This window comes from Thermobia domestica, chromosome 10 (genome assembly GCF_964235325.1).
Source record: "Thermobia domestica chromosome 10, izTheDome1.hap1.1, whole genome shotgun sequence".
Lineage (NCBI taxonomy): Eukaryota > Metazoa > Arthropoda > Insecta > Zygentoma > Lepismatidae > Thermobia > Thermobia domestica.
In genome coordinates this window covers 86,098,084-86,118,883 of record NC_137463.1, presented here as the reverse complement: position 1 = coordinate 86,118,883, position 20,800 = coordinate 86,098,084, and the positions used below count along the sequence as shown (strand labels likewise).

Here is a 20,800-nt window from a genome sequence, read left to right as displayed (position 1 = left end):
AACACTGTAATGTAAAGCTTCATTAGTCAGAGAAATAAATATAATAATAATTGTGCTTGAACATAATTCTCGGTCGTTTTCTACAATCCTAAAACACGATTGTGTAGTTTGTTCGATATTGTTTATTAAATGAATACTTAAGAGCCTGACCTCAAATTATGTCTGTCCGACCAAATCTTTAAGCCTGATTACGGCCATGGGTGTTAATGTTTCCCATCCTAAAAGAATAAGCCTTCAGTTTAATTATGATTTAATTGGTTAGTTATGATTTAATTAGTAAGTAAGTGAAACACATTTCAGACATGAATTTTGGAAAATAAAAATTACTAAACCCATCCTTCCTTCAACAGTGCACAGAATCGATGTTTAGTGAATGAACACCTCCATGGCAACAGAGAGAAATCGGTGTTAAGTCAATAAGAAAACAAAGCTAAATAAATTCAAATTGAAATTTATATAAATGTCTAAATGCGGATACGCACCAAACCTTGAAAACTTAATACACTATTACTTCTATATAGTCAGCGTGTATCAAGCAATCGTTCAGCTCTCATTTGAGAGGATAGAAATCCCAGGCTCCTGAACAACTATGTTACTAGAGTAAAGTGAGGCAGGGACGTACGCAGGGGTAGGACAACCCAAAATTTTGACTTTTGTGTAAATTTAGCCTAATTTTAGGGGCAATTTTTAGGAATCTTAATATAAAATACTCTCATGTTGAGTTTGGTCCCACCGAAATAAATTTCTGCGTACGCTACTGAAGTGAGGAATATATTTATCTTACAGTAAACTGCTTTGATGCCAAGTGGCCAAACTCCAGAATTGAAATTTTCCCGGAATAAAAGTTGAAATTCAATATCTCATGAACAATCCATAATTCTTTTATGTTGGGAACTAAAACCATAACTACTCTATGTAGTTTATAACTTAGTGTTTACAAAATTCCTTTTAAAAACTACCTATCTATACAAGTGGAAGGTATCTATCTGTACTAGTTCTTGGCACCCAAGCAGTCCATTTATTGTAATATACTATGTAAAATAGTCCCGTATCATAATATGTGATATACAATAAATGTTACATTATATATTATCCATAACTTATGATATGCTCGAACACATTAAAGCCTCAAAATAATTGGGGAAACGAATAATCCAGAAGTTATGTAGCCCTATTGTGTTCATGGGAACGAAAACAATAATTATAACTATGCTAAATTACTATAGACTGCTAATTGCTCATTCAGAGAATTTCTGAATTTCTTTTTATCACAATAGTTTTATACAAACTAGATAATCAAATTATTATTATTATTATTATTATTATTATTATTATTATTATTATTATTATTATTATTGTTATATTTGAAGTACAATCACATATCATGACATTAATTATTAGTTTTAATTAATTCAATTAAGCTGAAAATGAAATCTTGATCTCGAAAGATTAACTATTAAGTTTATGCGTCCTGTACCTTTCTAAAGTAATAAATGCTGGAATTGGATTCAAGACTGAGTGAATACTTTCTTCAAAATGATATTAAAAATTATATAAAGATTTTCGAGACATTCGAGTCGAGTCGAGATTTTTACGAGCAGTCTCGACTTGACTCGAAATTTTGAGTCGAGAAATACGTATGTCTCGACTTGTCTCGAATTTTACAAAGTGTGTCTCGAGTCGAGTCGAGTCGAGATTCGAGACATGTCTCGACTCGTGCGCATCCCTATTAACTGTCTATCGGTGTGTCCACCCAAGAGACAGAATCTCAAGAGCTAGTGTATTTGATGGGACACCATCAATTTTGTCCAGAATGTAGAGAGTCAAAACTTAGGAATCGACTTCGTCGATGGACGTGACCCATCCAATTGATTCCAAGATATGGACAATCACAAATCAGTTCGTCGTGTATTATTGTGAGAGTAATTTTGAATATCATCCTTGCTTCATAGACTACCCGCATCGTCGTTGAGATTAGCTGGTTAGTATAATGCTCGAATGCTAAAGGTCCAATATGACCATAATATACAATGCTAAAATGAAACTGAAGATATACATAATTCAATTTGAGGTGACATGCTATATTTAAGTCTAGGCTTGGTAAAGTTTAGCCTGTTAAGAAGTTTGATTTACCAATAATGAAGCCAAACTCCTTCACTGGTGCTTTTTCTTTTTTTTTTACAATCTTTTATTGGTTCAAGTCATTCATTAAAACAAAAGTGACAGAGGAGCGTGTGAAATTATTTAAAAGCGTTCCAAGCTGCTGCTTTTAATGTTAGTAGCAGAATGAATAACAAATGAAAAGTTTGAATTGGCATTTTACGCACAATGTAATAGAATTTCCTTTTCGTAATATACAATATACATATATAAAACGTAAAATAGTAGCATTATGCAAAATTTCCGTTTAGTTTGTGTAACGAAAATTCAAAGAGAAGTTTCTCACTCATTAATATACTGTATATCCACCAGAAAAGTTTTCACACATGTATGTGTAAAAGGAAAAAAATAAAATGCTCTGTCCAATTATTACATCATTACGACTTTCCTTTGATTGTTTCTTTTATTTTATTTTATTTTTTCTTGAGAGCTTGTTTCCCATTGCTAGGTAATGTACGCCACGTGTGACACCATGCTTTCCGTTCCATCTGGTATAATCATGAATTGTAGCCGTGATCTTGAAATGAGAGCATTGTAATGCGTTAGCGTGACCTTTATAACGCAGGGGAAGCAATGCAAAACACGAAAATCGATTTCTAAATTTTTGCACGGTTACCCTCCCTTCTTCCTTTCCTCTTTCCTTTTTCAGAATTTGTCCTAAATTGATTAGATTTTTTTTTGTTTGATCTTGTCTAAATCTCAACTTGACATCAGACAAGTAATTAAACAAACAAAATACTTATATTTTATTCTACTAATATCAAAGGTGAAATTCTTTTACGCTCAATTACTGAGACGTTGTTCTCAATGGAATAAAGGTGATAATAATTATCTATACGGTACTTTTTATTGTGCTCCTTTCATTTTCTAAAATACATTTGGTATTATTGATGGTGTAGGCCAGTAGCCTTTATCGCTAATGCTGTTACAAATTGTAACACTAACATCCTTAATAGTGTGATCCAGTTCTTTTGCAGGTCAGTTAGTGCGCTTGGTTGAAATTTGCCGTCCCTTTGCAGAACTGAGGCTATATGAGACATTAACTTACAGTTTAAAAGTAGATAAAGTCTGAGTTTTTCAACTGGCAATTAAATCCGGTACCCTGTGTACCAAGGTCACCATACTGACAATATACAGTGTGATTAAGGACGAGAGTGAAGGTGTGTCTTGCATGATAGTCTTTGCACTCACCAACTGCACCAGATCTAAGGCGCGGGCGTGATTTGGGTTCCATTCTTCATAATCATTGTGTCGTATAACAAAACAAAACACAATAACTCAAGTCAAATTAACATCTACACAGCTGAAGTTGCTCTCAGGATTGAGTTTAAACGTTTAATCAGAACTTCTATATATTAATACCTGCTAGATTATTATCTATATATTAAATTGCTAGAGAAGTTTATATGTTTGTGGTTCAGAAAAGTTAATATGTATGTCTCCAATCCTTTCGATAATGAGACCTCGAAAACCACAAGTGCTAGAAACGTGCCGTTTTTGCTAGTCGATTCCAAATTTTGTGTAGAGTGTCCAGTACTAATTGGATATTTAAAAAGTGGCCATTATTTCTTTATTACATTTTTAGGGGTACACTCAAGAGCGCCCATGTTGTGATTTCTAGGGGGGTAAGTATAAGCGACATTTCAAATGTAGTCTCAAATTTTGCGGTAACTATTCTACAAATCTATTGGGTTTCCGATCTTCCGAAGTACAACTTCCTCTAGAGGGGGCAAGCGCCCCACATTGCCCCGTTATGGCCGCTCTTGGGTGCACTGGAGGTGTTGAAATTTTTTTTAAAAAAAGTAAAACATGACATACATTACAAGACATCATACTTGTATATAGGGGTTGTATATCCCTCTGGCGTTTTTTCCATGGCCAAATGATATGAAAAACGAAAGATAAGCATTTCTTCAGGCTAAGATGGATCTTCATTGTTTGGAGTGTTTTGCCCAATGAACACCATATATCACTGACATTATAATTAATTGTACGTGTGATGTATTTGCCTATTTCATACTGCATGCATGCAAGAAAGAAAACACTGATCATACACGAATTAGAACTCCAACCGGAAGTAGGCTCAATCTTGCAAACGGTGCAAGATATTGAAAAAAATAATCGAAAAATCTTCCCTTTATGGTATCCGTTGCCGATTTTTATCAAGACGTCTTTCACTCGTGTCTGTAAAGGGACATGTACAGATGTTGTGAGGTGTGACAAAGAGATTCACGCTCATATGCCAGTGATACGTTGTGTAGAGAGCGCAGGTTCAGTTATTATTATTATTATTATTATTATTATTATTATTATTATTATTATTATTATTATTATTATTATTATTATTATTATAAGGTTATTTCATGCATGTATACAGTCTACATGCTAATAACCATATTATTGTTAACTTTATCTTGTAATTATTTACTTAAGTTTAAAAACTCTTTAGGAACACTTGATGTCCCAGCACTTCTTCACGGAAGGATTTGTTTTATCCCCACAGCAATATATATATATATATATATATATATATATATATATATATATATACAGGGGTTGAAAAATCCACTCGCCTACTCGCCAGTGCCAAGTATTTTTCTTTTAAATTTTGCAAGTATAAACACTGTGACTTGGCTTGCTAGTACTTGGAAGCAAGATTTTTCAAGCTATATATATCTTGACAAATCCTTCCGTGAAGAAGTGCTGGGACATCAAGTGTTCCTAAAGAGTTTTTAAACTTAAGTAAATAATTACAAGATAAAGTTAACAATAATATGGTTATTAGCATGTAGACTGTATACATGCATGAAATAACCTTATAATAATAATAATAATAATAATAATAAAAATACGAAAAAGATATATATATATATATATATATATATATATATATATATATATATATATCTTTTTCGTATTTTTCTTTTCTCTCATCCTTAGATAAACTCGAGTGATTTTTCACTTGAGAGGAGATAGTTTTAGCTCAATGCTCGAAGACTATGTTACGTCTTGCAGACGAAGAACGAATAGGGGACCTTCTCTTCATTCTGTATTTTGCATGTAGTGAGTGTAAATAAGATAGGAAGAGTTCTCTTTTCTTTTTAGTTAGGGAAATGGATTTATATGTCCAACAATGCTTTTTTTTACAAGTTTACTTGGATATTGCACTAAGATATAGGGACTTCTTACTTTTAAGTACATTGGAGATACCGAATTAAATACCCTAAGCCGTGTTCGGTCTAGGCCGGAGATCCTAAGAGAGATAGGGTATATAAGCTTTCTCTCTTTCCATTACTGAGGAACCAAGGAGGTTGTTTTGATCTCAAACCCAATGTACTGGGTTCGATTCCTCTGAAGTAGTCCTATTTAGGAGACTACGGATAGTTTGCTGTTTTCGAGTCCATCTCCTATATAAGGGAGAATTGGTTCATGCTTACCTCACCTATTGCTTACATCTTAAGCTCGGAAAAGCCGAAGCAAATAAACCCATAAACTAGAATTTTATATTAGATCAATACAGGGGTGTATACCTACTTTTGGGCCACCCTATATAAAGATCGCTATATAAGGTGAAACATTTTACCTGATCTAAGTACTAACACATCCTGATTAGTACTTACGTAGATTTCCTTTAAAATTGCTTCTACCAACGTAAAGGTGACACTGAATATAATTAGGATAGGATTTTAATTTATGGAGTTGAAATCCATTAGAAAATAAAGGAAAATAGAGGATGCCCTTAATAAGAATGTTTAGAGAACTTCTAGAGAGTTGTAGAGAACAATAAATATAAAGGATATCTTGGAGGACTTACAGATGAGAATATCCAGTTTGGTATTTCTCGAATAATCGATTTAGAGAATTACTTTTAACAGATACTCCGTGTTCTAAATAAAACACTAGTAAGAGGAGATTACTGTTGTTTTGATATTATATCTTTGATATGAACTTCAAGCTTAAGCAGAAGCTATAGAATTAGGTACATGTTTATGAATGTTATTATATTAAGTAATTATTCTAGGCATTACATATCTTAGACGTGTGATTAAATTTTTCATTACGAGTCTGAATTTAGAGCTCCATCATGGCTAAGCTACGCGCCTTTGGCTTGGGAGACCTAGGTTCTATTCCCGGCTAGAGCTCATGTAGTTTGGATAAAACGTTAAGCTGTAGGTCTACGTTTTATATAGCTTCACTGCTGAAAGGGACGCTAAACTAAAATCAAATCAAAATCAAATGAGCTTGATTTTTTAAAAATTAAATGCAGGCTGCTTCTTTTGCAATTCATGCGATAGGATGTATTGAAATCACGGACGAAACGTCGGCAAATCATTCATAATTTCTTTTCTATCCAGCAATCACAATTTTAAACAATGTATTTTAAAGTGAAAAGGAAGTTCAAATCTACTATTCAAATATGGGGTGTAAAAAGCACAAAGGAATCAAGTCAAATTTCCAAAGATGTGGAAAAATGAGACACAAAGTTTGTAACGGTACGCTTAAGTACATGCAAAAAATTAACACTGGTTTTATTTGGAAATGTATCTTTTATGCTCTGGAAGGTGATTCGCTTAGATGAAATACGTATGTATATACAAAATGACCAAAAATTGGCCTTGATTTCTTTGCGTCATATTTTCAACAAACCTACGTATTCTTCTGCCATAAATCTATTCTGCAAACAAAAGGGGCTTCAGCTATTTTATGCGTATTACCACAATATACTTTTAAACTTCATCCACTCTCCTGAAAATTTGGCCCATTCACGTTTTGTTCATTTCGAAAAAATTTTCTGACTGTTCCAGCAACATAATCTTCATAATGATGATCATGAAGGACAAAAAGAAAAGAAAAATGAATAAAGAAAGAAAAGAAAGAAAGAAAGAAGGTAACAACTGACCACCGTCATCTTTATAGATAAAAGGGCACGTGACTTTTCTGTTGAAATTAGATCACAATATGTCCCTGAGGTCAAAAATACTGTTGCAGAAAATTTCAGACCGGAGATACTTCAAACCAGGGGTGGAACCAGGACAGACTTCTGTGTGTGTGTGGGGGGGGGGGTGTAATACTGCTACTTAGAGCTACTTTTAAGAGCTCCAAACTCTGGGATGTGTTTTATTCATATAAAAAATAATAAAGTGTCCTCTTTCGGGGGGGGGGGCATCGCCCCGATCGCCCCCTGGATCCGCCCCTGCTTCAAATAGTTGCATAAAGTAAGCATTTTACCCTATTATTGGGATAATATGCAATATATTATACAACGAAATACTTTTCCTTTCCTCCAAGCAAATTTTAGACACTTACTTATACCATCACAAGCATTTAAGTAAATAAGTCTAAAATTTACAAACGTTCCTTCAAGCGACAGTCACAATTTGTGAGATTGCACGAAGTAATGTTTCATATCGTCAAGAGTCAACGTTTCTAAGCAAATTTCGCATTTTCACTGTCAAAAATTTTCTGAAAACACTGATCAAGACATCACATTCATAATAAGATCAATTTACGTAAAAAGAAACGGAGATTATCTTCATTATCTCTCGTCACATAGAAAATAGAGTACACCTAAAGTAGATTATAACCAAATTTTCTGCATTGTTTAGCTTTCATGGTCTGAATTTTTCCGAAAACACTATATGCGACCTAAACAAAACATTGTGGTCAAATTAGAATCGAATGATTGCAGGTTCTTTTATCTGCCATGCTCATAGATAGTAATACCATCGCAATTTTGGGCAACGTTTTGCGATTTCGTCGACCTGAAATTTTCTGAAAATACTATTTGGGACCTCAGAAACACACTAGAATCAAATTTCAATCGAGAAGTCGTGGGCCTTTTTGTTCTTGCTTTCGTTTCACGTTCGCACTTCATGTCAGCATTAACAACACTACCAAGGTATCGAAAACTAGTCGCCTGTTTTGTTTCCCCCTTAATACTTCTATATTTAACATAGATCGTAATCGTTTAAAAATTAACTATTGCATAATTTAATTGATTAAATTTTAAAATAAATGTCTTTAAACTGATTAATGTAATGTAATTGTTAATATTTTAATGCAATAATTACAAATCTGGGAATTAATAAATCTTATTATAACCAATTTTTCTGATTTTTATTTTATTTTACTTTTATTATTATTGTTATTGTAACTATTTTTGTTTTCGTGGACTGAAATTTTTCTCAAAATATTATTTGAGACTTTACTTCACGAATACTTTGTGATAATATGAATTTTAAAAAATCGTAACATTTTGTCTACTTTTCCCATAGATGACACATTTCATAGTAATTATCGTCAACTTTTTGATGTTTCCGTGGTGATACTATCTGAGATTCAAAGACACATTCTGATTAAATCTGGATCGAAACATCGAGGGAACTTTATCTACCCTGACCATAGATGGTAAATTCCATTATAATTTTGGTCAACTTTTTTGAGGTTTCTGTGGTCTGAAATTTTCTGAAAACACCATTTGGGACCTTAGGAACACAGAGTGATCAAATTTGAACTGAAAAGCCATGGACCAAATCTGATCTACCCTGCCCATAGGTGGAAAATTCATCGTAACTTTTTGCAACGTTTTGAGGTTTTCGCTATCTGAAATATTTAGAAAAGAATCTTTGGGACCTCAAGTACACAGCATGAACAAATTTGAACTGAAAAGAAGCAGGCATTTTTAATTACATTTCTACCTTTTTTTTTTTTTTTTTTTTTGGATCAAGACTGTACATGTCCAAACTAAAAAGTAAAATGTTATGCAAATATTTAATAGGAAACAACATGTGCATCCGAGGAAATCATGATGAAATACTCTGTAATTGCAATTTTGAAAGAAAACAAGTATTGCTCTTCCTAACCAATGAACCAATCGTGTTAAGACAAACATTATCACTTATCAGTAGTCTGACCGTAGCACTCTGGTGTGTTTCGTTATGCGCGTTTGGACTCTGGTTCGTGCTGTGTAGGCCTATTCTCTTGTGCATGTTCGTGTGTGAGCCGTATTAAATTGAGTGAGGTATGTTAAAAATATATATATATATTTCATTCAATCTAGGTATACAATAGTACATTGTAACTATGAAATCAAAAAAATTTCCGTGGGCTAGTTGTAAAGGATATAGATTTATAATTAGATAGTCCAGAGTTCGAATCCAGCGGCCGATCAATTCCTCTCAAATACTTTCAATATATTTTTCTTCAGTTGCATCACACGACAGTGGCTTTAAATATAAACACTGGTCGACTTATTTCCCTATTGTTATTGTTGTTAATATCATCATCATCATGCTCATAGGTATTCTGCCATTATTGGCAGGTAATTAGTTGCACCTGAAAAGTTTCCATGCTCCATGGTCTTCCGTTAACCTCTTCGTCTTCATGTACGATTTTTCTGTTTTGGAATCGTCCATTAATTGTAGTTTCCTTCGCCCTCTTCGTGGGGGGTGCGGTGGCTCAGTGGTAGAGCGTTCACCTCCGGTGCGTGGAGTCCTTGGTTCGATTCCAGCTCGCACCGTATGAACTTTGTTGTGGGCAAACATCGTACTCGTGGGTTCTCTCAGGGTTCTTCCGTTTCCTCCCACTTTCTTCATTCCACTATTTCATTCATTTCTCATCATTACCGTCTCCTTTAGCCTAACCGGCATAACCGTGGGACGTAAAACTTAAAGATTTCATTTCATTTCATTTCGCCCTTTCCGTCTCTTGCCTGCCACAATACTCTCTAGCACTTCTGTAATGATCCAGTTCCTTCTTAGCCAATCTTCCAACGAATTTCTCTTCCTCTTCTTTTAATAATATCTACAATCGTAATTTCTCTCACACCATTACTAACACCCTCTCATTCGTTTTGCGCTCGTCCCAGCTAATTCTTTACGTTCTTCTCCACACCCACATTTAGAAAATTTGCAGTCGTTTTTCCATCACTTTGCGTAATGATCATGTTTCTGACCCATACAGTACAATGCTCGACACAAAGCATTTTATGAGTCTTTTTCTCAATTATTTATTCAAGGTCCCACAGAATAGTATTTTTTTTCCTCCCAGAGGCTTCTTTCGCCATTCCTATCTTTGTTTTTATTGCACATTCACACTTCGTATCATCACTAATAGTATTACCCAGATATCGAAAACAAGTCATCTGTTCTAATTTCTCCCCTTCCACTTTTATATTGGACACGGACTGCTTCGTTCCAATCACCATATCTTTTGTCTTTTTCATATTTATTTAAATCCCATATTCTTCACCGCCCTTTCCCAAGTTTTCTAACATCTTATTGTTAATAATTCTAATATAAATCCTCGTTGCAGACTATTTGTAAGACTGGTGTATATGTAAGTAAAAATATTTGAGGTTCATGTGCTGGCAGAGCTCCCTTGTGGCTACATGGGTAGCATACGCGTCTTTGTTGTGGAAGACCCAGGTTCTTTTCTCGTAGGAGCTCACGCGGTTCGAATCCAAATTTAAACTGTAGATCCATGTTTCATATAGCCTTAGCGCTAAAAGAGACACAAAAGTACAATCCAATCTACTTCAAAAAGAAGTAACCAAGTGTTTACGGTGGTTGTAGCTGAGTACTCTGAGATCAGCAACGTGGATTTATGTATAAGTATGTTTCGTTTCAAACATTCAAAAATCCAATTAAAAATGTCAAAATTCTGGGGGCAGATACAAACTTAAGGTAATCTGGTTCCCCTAGCTACCTCCCTTCCCCCCAGGATCGCTGCTAACGTCTGAGCTATTCGGCCGCAGATCGCAAGGTAGAATCTATAACTGGTTCGAATCACACTGAAGAGTATGAACGTGCTTAACTCTCCTTGAAGATTTTGTTTTTTGTGTTCATGGCCTTGATGGAATGGATTACTTCGAATTTCACATCAAACTGACTTTTAAAACAAATGGAATGGGAAGAACCGCACAGTTGGTTATAAAGAAAATTTAAAAAGAAAACTAGTCAACGTGCGTTTTCAGTGTGCATAGTCCCATATTCCATCTTCATGGGGACTCGAATAAAAATCTGACGAGGGAACCTATCCAAGTGTAACTCTGACTTCGAGTCGAGACTATGGCCGTTCGATACATTGTCCCAAAAGAACATAACACGAAAAGGGATACATCCTCGATCGCAACCGTTGCGAAGATAAGAGCGGGAAAAGTTAGAAATTGAGCTCCATACTATACATTACAAAGTCGGATTCCGGGTCAGATTTTTCGGGAACGGTCGGGTAAGGAAACTGAGCGAATACATATCAAATTAGTGTGGGCAGCCCAGCACCTTTTGAATGAAACATTTGTGTCCCCGGGGCACTCGCAGGGTCCCAGGTGGGGTCCAACTCAAAATTTTCAAATGGAACCGGGAGTCAAGTAACATATTCTATGAAAGCTATTGTTAAATAAAAGAAGATAGAACAAATCTGAACTCTCTACCATAACCCTGTGCAAACGGGCAACTGGTCAAAATGTCAATACAACCTACATCAGAAAATCTATGGCCACGCTTCTAAATCCATTAAGTTGCGACAATAACAAACCAGAAAACCACGTTTGAAAGTGTAAGGTATTGAAGTAAAGCAAATTGCTGCAGAGTTTCTCTCTCAAAAGCATCCTCCTATATAATTTATTTCTGCACCATTATTAAAATTTCCTCCAACATTGGGATAGAAATTTCACGGTGCAATCTGTGAATCTGGGGTCCCGATGCGCGAAGCATATACCGTTGCCTTTTGACCTTCTCACCCTCCACGACGGTTGCGATTGACAATTTATCCTTTCTCTTCTAGGACACGAAATCCAATGCCATGGTCATTCTATGGTCCATTGGTCATTCGAAGTCACACTTATACTTGGATAAGGTCCGTTGTGCAACTCTATAAGAGACTGCAGCAATTTGGTTAACTTCAATACCTTGTACATTTAAACGTGTTTTTCTGTTTTTTTATTGTCGCAACTTAACGGATTTAGAAGCGTGGCCATAGATTTTCTGATATATGGGTTGTATTGACATTTTGAGCTGCCCGTTTGCACAGGGTTATCGTAGAGAGTTTAGATTTGTTCTATCTTCTTTTATTTAACAATAGCTTTCATACAATATGTTACTTGACTCCCGGTTCCATTTAAAAATTTTGAGTTGGACCGCATCTGGGACCCTGCGAGTGCCCCGGGGACAGAATTTTTTCATTCAAAAAGAAAAGTAATTTGATATGTATTCGCTGAGTTTCCTTACCTGACCGTTCCCGAAAAATCTGACCCGGAATCCGGCTTTGTAATGTATATTATGGAGCTCAATTTCCAACTTTTTCCGCTCTTACCTTCGCAACGGTTGCGATCGAGGATATATCCCTTTTCGTGTTATGATTTTTTGGGACAAGGTATCCAACGGCCATAGTCTCGACTCGAAGTCAGAGTTACACTTGGATAGGTTCCCTCGTGAGTAATGCTTCAAATTTTGTTTTAAACTGTTGCTTATAAAACATTGTTTTTATAAGAAAAGAATATTAAGTTTCAAACATCTATCAATCAAATAAAACTACAAGATGGTTAAAAACATAGATTTGATCCCTCTACAAGAGTGAATTTTACTACCATAGAGTACCATAAAGCTACTATAGAGTTTTAAATTCATTAAAAATGATGATCTTGAAAAAAGTATGAAACGAAGTACCAAAAATGTATCTTAACTAATACATAAATTAATTAATGAAATGGTCACATTTAGTAATTAAATAAATACGGATCTTTTCTTTTAAAGAAACTGCACCAAGAGGGTGTCATTCAGACATTTCCAACAATTACAAGTATTCTAAAGTATTTTGTCGAATCTTATAAAAACGTTTGTTTATTTTTTTAATTTGATGCAAAATAACTTATTATTCGAGTAAACAAATATCAATACTTAGCAGAAATTGAGGATCACATGGCTCAGTTGTAGAGCGGCCGCCTTTGATATGAGGAGTCCCTATTTCGATCCCAGAACATTCTAGTTCGTGGTGGACAACATCGTGCCCGTGTTTTTTTAAATGTTCTCTTGTTTCCTCCTTCTTTCTCATTCCGCCAATTCTTTCATAATCATTCCCTTTCATTTCCTTCAACCTAAATGACGTAATCGTGGGATGTAAAATTGAAAATTTTAATTTCTTCGAAGAAATATAAAGCTGGTTCTCTGAAGTATTTTTTTTAATATTGATAAGAATATGATTATCTACGAGAGAAGCGTTGAAGCCATCTCGTCTCGAATAGGAATGAAAATGATGTCTATCTCGGAAAATGTAGCTGTTTCTATTGCAAGAGTTCTGCCTCGTTCCGTAACTTGTTACAAAAGCTGTCTCGTCTCGTTTCCATTGGCTTAAAAAACTTAATCGTGGTACGTAAAACGAAACATTTGATTACTCTAGTGAACAATGACCACACTCTTTATTTATGTGGAAATAATCGAATGCCACAAAATGTTACAGTCGTGAGAGTACTACATGAGGCATTAATAAATATCTCCTCTAAGCAGTACGTCTTGCCTTACATAGCATCGATGGTGAAAAGAGACATAAAATTGAATCTATACGAGACGAGACGAGGGATTAAAGTTTTCTCGTCAATTCTTTCTAGTCTCGTCTCAATTCTCGAAAATTTTTTCTTGGCTCGCCTCAATTCTCAAAAAAGTCTTTCTAGTTTCTTCTCAATTTTCGAAGAATTCCGCCTAGTCTCGCTACGATTCTAAAAAGAATTTTGTCTAGTCTCGTCTCAATTGTCGAAAAATTTTTTCTAGTTTCGCCTCAATTCTTAGAGAATTCTTTCTAGTGTCGTCTCAATCCTTGAAGAATTCTTCCCAGTCCCGTCTCAGTTCTCTAAGAATTATTTCTAATCTAGTCTCACTTCTTGAAGAAGTCTTCCTAGTCTCGTCTTACTTCTCGAAGAATTCTTTCTAGTGTCGTCTCAATCCTCGAAGAATCCTTCGTAGTCCGTCTCAGTTCTCTAAGAATACTTTCTAGTCTTGTCTCACTTCTCAAAGAATTTTGTATAATCTCGTCTCAGTTCTCTAAGAATTTTTCGAGTCTCGTCTCACTTCTCGAAGAATTATTTCTAATCTAGTCTCGTTTCTCGAAGAATTGTTTCTAGTCTAGTCTCACTTCTCGAAGAATTCTTTCTAGTGTCGTCTTAATCCTCGAAGAATTCTTCCCAGTCTCGTCTCAGTTCTCTAAGAATTCTTTCTAGTCTCGTCTCACTTCTCGAAGAAGTTTCTATTCTCGTCTCACTTCGCGAAGAATTATTTCTAATCTCGTCTCACTTCTCGAATAATTATTTCTAGTCTCGTCTCACTTCTCAAAGAATTTTGTGTAGTCTCGTCTCAGTTCTCGAAGAAGTCTTTCCACTCTCGTCTCAGTTCTCGAAGAAGTCTTTCTATTCTCGTCGAACTTCTGAATTCTTTCGTCTCGTCTCACTCCTCGAAGATTTTTCTAGTCTTGTCTCAGTTCTCGAAGATTTTCCTAGTCTTGTCTCACTTCTCTAAGAATTATTTCTAGTCTCGTCTCATTTCTCGAAGAATTCTTTCTAGTCTCGTCTCACTTCTCTAAGAATTCTTTCTAATCTTGTCTGGTTTTGTATGTACAAAGACTATGCTCCGATTTTTTTTCCTAATTTGATCTAGAAGTGATCAGAATCCTTTTAGGAGTGACCACAAGAGATCAACGAAGAGTGCAATATAACAACATTTAAATCATATTTGTTGTTGGAGTATATTGTCTAATGACTTACGTATCTTTAAATGTTCACAAATGCTCTTCATTGTGTTCGTATAATTATTGATTTATAATTTTTAAACTACGGTGTATAAATCATGTAAGAATAAAACAGTGTTTTAGAGTGCAAGGATCATGAACTTGTTCGTGCGATCTCATATTTTAAAAGGGTTCTTTCTATTTAGTAGGAACACTAGTAAACCCAATCACTATATTTCATCTTATTGAAGTATTACTTTTCAGGTTTGTTTTAAATTAAAAACTTACACCATAAATTGTTATTTCATTACTACTTGGGTATCAAGTGTTATTGGACACGAACTTAAAGGAGGAGTATGACTTAGAACTGCATTTTTTTTACAAATTATTTCCATTTGTAGATTTGAAAATTTTAAAAGGAATGGTGTTTGTTTGATCGCGTTACGTTCAGTCGTTAGCGAGTAACGGAGGAAGAAAGATTTTGTGATGACGTCATACGTGGTCAAGCAGCGAGAGCAGGCTTGAATACACTGTGCCAAGCATTTCGTTTCTGAGAGGTGAGGTTGCATGTTCTACGTGCGGTTTCCTTTTCCAGAACTGATTGCAAAGACTTAGAAATGTCGTCTGCATGTAGAAAATAATATCTTATGGTGATGCACAAAAGATTTTATAATATTATAAAACGTAGTTTTTCCTAAGTAATTTCAGCGTTTCATAATAGAAACTAAAATTTCGAAACCAATACCATATAAATAGATGGCAAATGAGATTGCTATAACACCTAAGTACCTTTTCTTTAATCATTCTTCCGATTCCCAAACATAAGTATGTTCACGTTTTGTTGCAATTTTTAACGCTGACCATATAATTTTGTACTTCAAGGTATGTACAGAAGCACGACATATGAGGCAAAAATGAAATGAAGTTTGCCAGAATGCGAAAAACACTTTACCGGTTAAATTTCTTTTATTCGCATCGCTCTCCGCGGAAAAACTCTCATCACCCGTTTCATCATCATTGTCACTTGATACAGAAAAAAAAATTAAACGATCAATCAATGTCTAGAAGAACACTCATCGTCACTGATCCCTTCTACAAGCCGGTATATTTCACTCCCCAATTCACACTGTATAGATTATTTCTAAAGCAGTATCTTCAGAATCATGAGTGACATCGTTGCTATTACCCTCTAATGCCTCGTCTTCACTACAACCGTCAGTTGCGTTTTGTACGATATTTTTACCTTGGTAACTGGACATAGATAGGCGCTTGTTCAATGACTCGGATTCTAAACCTTTCAATTATATACTTGAAAGAGCATTCTTTCTCAGTTTACGTGTAAATAACTCTCCTGGCATTAGCAAGAGGTAGATCTAGACGATAAAAACTTGGGGGGGGGGGTGAGAACCCAGACTATGATAGGTGTATCATGTTTACTATAAACTTTCAAAAATATCTAAATAATACCTTAAATAATTTTTGTCACTCAAAAAACTGGGGGGCCTAAGCCCCCGGTCCCAGACTAGATCCGCCACTGGCATTAGCTTTTCTTTCAGTAAACCTGACTTCTCGAAGTCAGGCTCTTCAAGATGTTTGGAACACGAGTGTTTTTATTTGGCACAATTCTTTTTTCTTGTTGATTTTCTTGAGCCATAATTTATAACGATTTGGTGATTTCTCACGACTTGGAAACGTAGAAAAAGACACTTTATGTCCTCAACTTTAATCGCACGAGAATTACAACCGAAAACAGAACACCTGTTAGGTATTTCTATTTCATTTCATAAACACAGCACGCGCTGTATTAACACGTGTTTTCTACTTCACACTAGTGTTTATTTCAGAAAAAAAAATCCGGGGAGGCGGCACACTTAGTATTCGGAGAGACACATTATTTTCACACAGTACTATTATATTTATTATATTATAGACTTATTATTTTGGTCTTCTCCGAGGGGCACTCTCAGAGCTCCGGGAAACAATGCTCTCGTAAAAACATGTCTGGAAGAAACATTGCTTCGCACAACAGTATGCAATTACTGCTCTCTCTCAACTTTTTTCTTTATACTAATGCTGTAGGAAAACAACTAACAGAAACATCCCTCAAGAACAACACAAAGCAAGACTGCTAACAAATCCAAAACACAATCTATTAAATCCACTGCACTATTAAAGGTTTATCAGCTGCATACAAGGGAGCGGTTACTGACTCACATTGAGTTCATCGCGTAACCCACGCGTGACGTCAGCATTTACGATTCCTCGAAAACAAATGGCTATAGAAGCTGAACGAGACGGTCTATCAACATATAAAACATACGTGTCTCTTATTTTTTGTTACTCTTTCTATTGCACCAAACTTGTTTTTAACTCGAATTGCTCCTTTAAGATAGATAGAAATTTTGTCATGAAATATTTGCAACGTAGTTTCAACGGCGCTGCGTCCTCACCTAAAGTTCATTGCATCGTCTTTACACTTTCATTGCAAAGACAAAGTTATGGTTTAAAAACTCAAATTGTATCACAAATTAGAGACACAGCCTAAAATAATCCTATCCACAACTCGGATTAAAGTCCGAATTCGCAACGATTTACAATATCCTTTAAAAGCAATCCCAATAAAAGATAAATGCTATTGAATTAATCCTAGCAGTCCCAAGAGGCTTCTCAAACGCAGTTTTTGTTAAATTCGAACAAAATAGTTTACAAATTTTTATGTTATTTGTTAGTTACAATTATTTAGATAATTTTTCATACTGATGTAAAAAAAATAGTAAATAATTATCTTAGAAAATAGGTTAGTGAATCCGAGGATATCTTCTCTTAGGACTACCTGAAACTAGAGGTCTGCACGGGGTCTGGGTCTTCAAAGCATGTATCACTTCCGGCCCGGGCCGGGCTTGGGCCTTAAATTTTTAATTATACAACCATATTTCTCGGGTCTTTTCGGGCCTAACTTCATAAAAAAAAACTGTACAACGATATTTATTGAACCGTCCTTTCTGGAGAACTTTTAAAGTACAACTTCAAAATTAAACCTCTAATTGCTGTAAATAAAAATACAATTTTACGCTAGTTATTAACTTTCTGTAATTCGGGATTATTTCGGGCTCATTTGATTATCACACGAGCTCGGTCCGGGCTCGGTCCTAAATGCTAAAACATATTTCGGACTCGGGTCGGGCCTTATATTATAAGTTCACGGGTTGGGCAGGGCCCGGGCTAAAAATTTCAGCCCGTGCGGACTTCTACCTGGAACCACTTCATCGTAATACCATCACAAATTTAATGTTAGTACCAGACTATTATCTGGCCAGAATATCAACAGTAATTTCATCTTCTTTGTCCCCGAATTAAATAAAGTACGTATCTGACCACATTGCTCAACCAGACAACGGTTTTGTACTATTGGCGGGTGATAGAACCGTTTTTACATACTTTCGGGTAAGCTTAATATCAATAAGAATACTGGTGCTTCCTGTAGAGGAAACGAATTAAGTCGAATCTATTTTACGTTCGAGAATACATGGATGCTTATGGGCTAACAAAATTTAAATAACTCTTTAATTTTACAGTTAAATGCTAAAACTCTCCAAGTTTTTGTGATAAAAAAAATTAAAATAGTACATCGCAAATATTCTATGTGGACCCCCTTTGTTAACCTGCATACATCTATTCGGTATTCCTATTCCGCCCAGACCCGTTTCAACATGTTTGCATCAACAGTTTGCACTTCAGCAGTGATGCGCTCTTTCAGTTCATTCACATATTGGGGTAGAGGGGATCTGTAGACAATGTCTTTTAGATGTCCCCACAGAAAAAAGCGCAGGGGATTAAGTCCGGTAATCTTGGTGGCCAACGTAGAAGCTGATAATCATTTTTACCTGACCGCCCAATCCAGCGGTATGGCAGTCTGTTGTTCAGGAAATTTCTGACATTGTGATGAAAGTGAAATGGAGCTCCATCCAATTGACAGATGAAGTTTGCACTGTCATGTTCGAGCTGTAGCATAAGCCACGTAGTAAGCATTTGTAGAAATGTTTGTCCAGTCACAGTTCCTTCGTCAAAGAAGTACGGACCATAAAATTTTGAAGATGAAACTGCACGAAACACATTCGTCTTCGGTGAATCACGCACAATTTCACAGATTTGGTGAGGCTTCTCAGTTCCCCAAATGCGAACATTTTGTTTATTCACTCTTCCTGTCACATGGAACGTAGCCTCATCACTGAAACAAAGTTTGCCTAAAAAATCATCAACACTGCACAACTCTTGAAATGACTCACAAAAAGTCTTGCGACACGTGTGGTCATTAGGTGTTAAGTGTTGTAACAACTGCACTCGATACGGACACATCTTTAAATGTTTACGCACTACACGCCAAATGTTGTTTGAAACATTTGAAGCTCTTTGCTAACTCTCCTTGTTGACGTTTGTGGGCTGCATTGAAAACTGGTTCGAACCATTTCGACATCTGCCTCAGAAGTGGACGGCAAACCGGGCGATTTTTCTTTACAAATGCATCCCGTTCTGTTGAATTTGTCATACTACTTACGCATGGAGTTCTTTGATGGTGGATCTTTATGAAATTTTGTGCGAAACTCGCGTTGAACACTAACAACAGACCAACTAACGTGAAACTGTAAAAGGCAAAATGCTCTCTCTGCACCACATGCAACCATCTTGGAACTAATCACTCTGCCACCTAGCGGATAGATTTTGAACTACTACTCTCGTTCTAAACAAAACTTGAGGATAATATTGAAAGTATTTCTATAGAGATTTCATTGTTGATAGAGTATTATCACTTATAGAACGTTTCCTTATCGTTCACATCATTTTGAATCATGCTGTATATATATATATATATATATATATATATATATATATATATATATATATATATATATATATATATATATATATATATATATATATAAATGCTGATTGGATTCGAGGAGTTCTCTTTGGAATCACTTGTAACCTAAAAGAACTTGGAATTTTTAGGGTTTTCTGACCTCAATTTCTTAAATTAAATAATAGTTTACTTAATTTATTACAGAGGACGCGGGGGTCAGCGGTAGAGCCTTCACCTTTGATGCGTGGAGTTGCTGTATCAATATCACCTTGAGAAAAGTGGGCTCTGTGGTATACAAAAGCGTGTGCGTGGGTTTTCTCGGGGTTATCCTTTTTCTCCCATTTCTTCCTTCGACCATGTGGTTCATTCTCATCATCACCGTCTGCTTTAGCCTACACGCCATAATCATGGGACGTAAAACTGAAAGATTTCATTTCAATTCCAGTTATTACTGAAATATTAATTCATAAAATATGAGCAAAATTTCCATATGCTTTTAGGAAAACTCATTCTCATGACTACATTTGCCATATAAATCTTTTGAAACGAAATTCCATTTATGTCATACACTGAGAAAAATCTATTATCTGGACACCGGTATATTGTATAAATATACGGAATCCTCTTGTTCACTACAGAAATAAGTACGGAGCACACGTTATCGATATGGTACATACGCACGGCCCTTAAATGTTACATCATGCCGTTGTAGGATATCTGACATCTAACAATCTTCCGCATATTATATCATATACATATGTTATGTACATCAGCTATATGTTATATACGTACATTTGAATGTGAGATCCTGACCGCCTATATTGTTTCATAAGGAAAATACGTATAGATGGAACATTTATACGGGAAATATTATAAAACATGCGTTTTCACTTATACGTTTGTTCTACGTTAAGTGCAAGAACTACAGTATTTACACATGCACGATGCGTTTTACGTAGGCCACATACGACTTTTTTCTCAATGTAGGATTATTATCATATTTACAATACTATGTGGGTGAAGAGTGAGTGTTTTATCGTTAGGAGAGGAAAAATAAGAATCTGCTAAATA

The 20,800-nt window shown here is 35.4% G+C and overlaps 1 protein-coding gene across 1 annotated transcript in view; it reads left to right on the top strand.

The window, feature by feature from the left end:
- Nucleotides 1–9,045: 9,045 nt before the first annotated feature.
- LOC145662525 (scavenger receptor class B member 1-like) overlaps nucleotides 9,046–20,800 on the top strand; it is a 319,290-nt gene continuing 307,535 nt past the window's right edge. The window contains exon 1 of the mRNA XM_081728186.1: nucleotides 9,046–9,181. The gene's annotated coding sequence lies outside the window, so the exon portion shown is untranslated. The remainder of the gene's footprint in view (nucleotides 9,182–20,800) is intronic.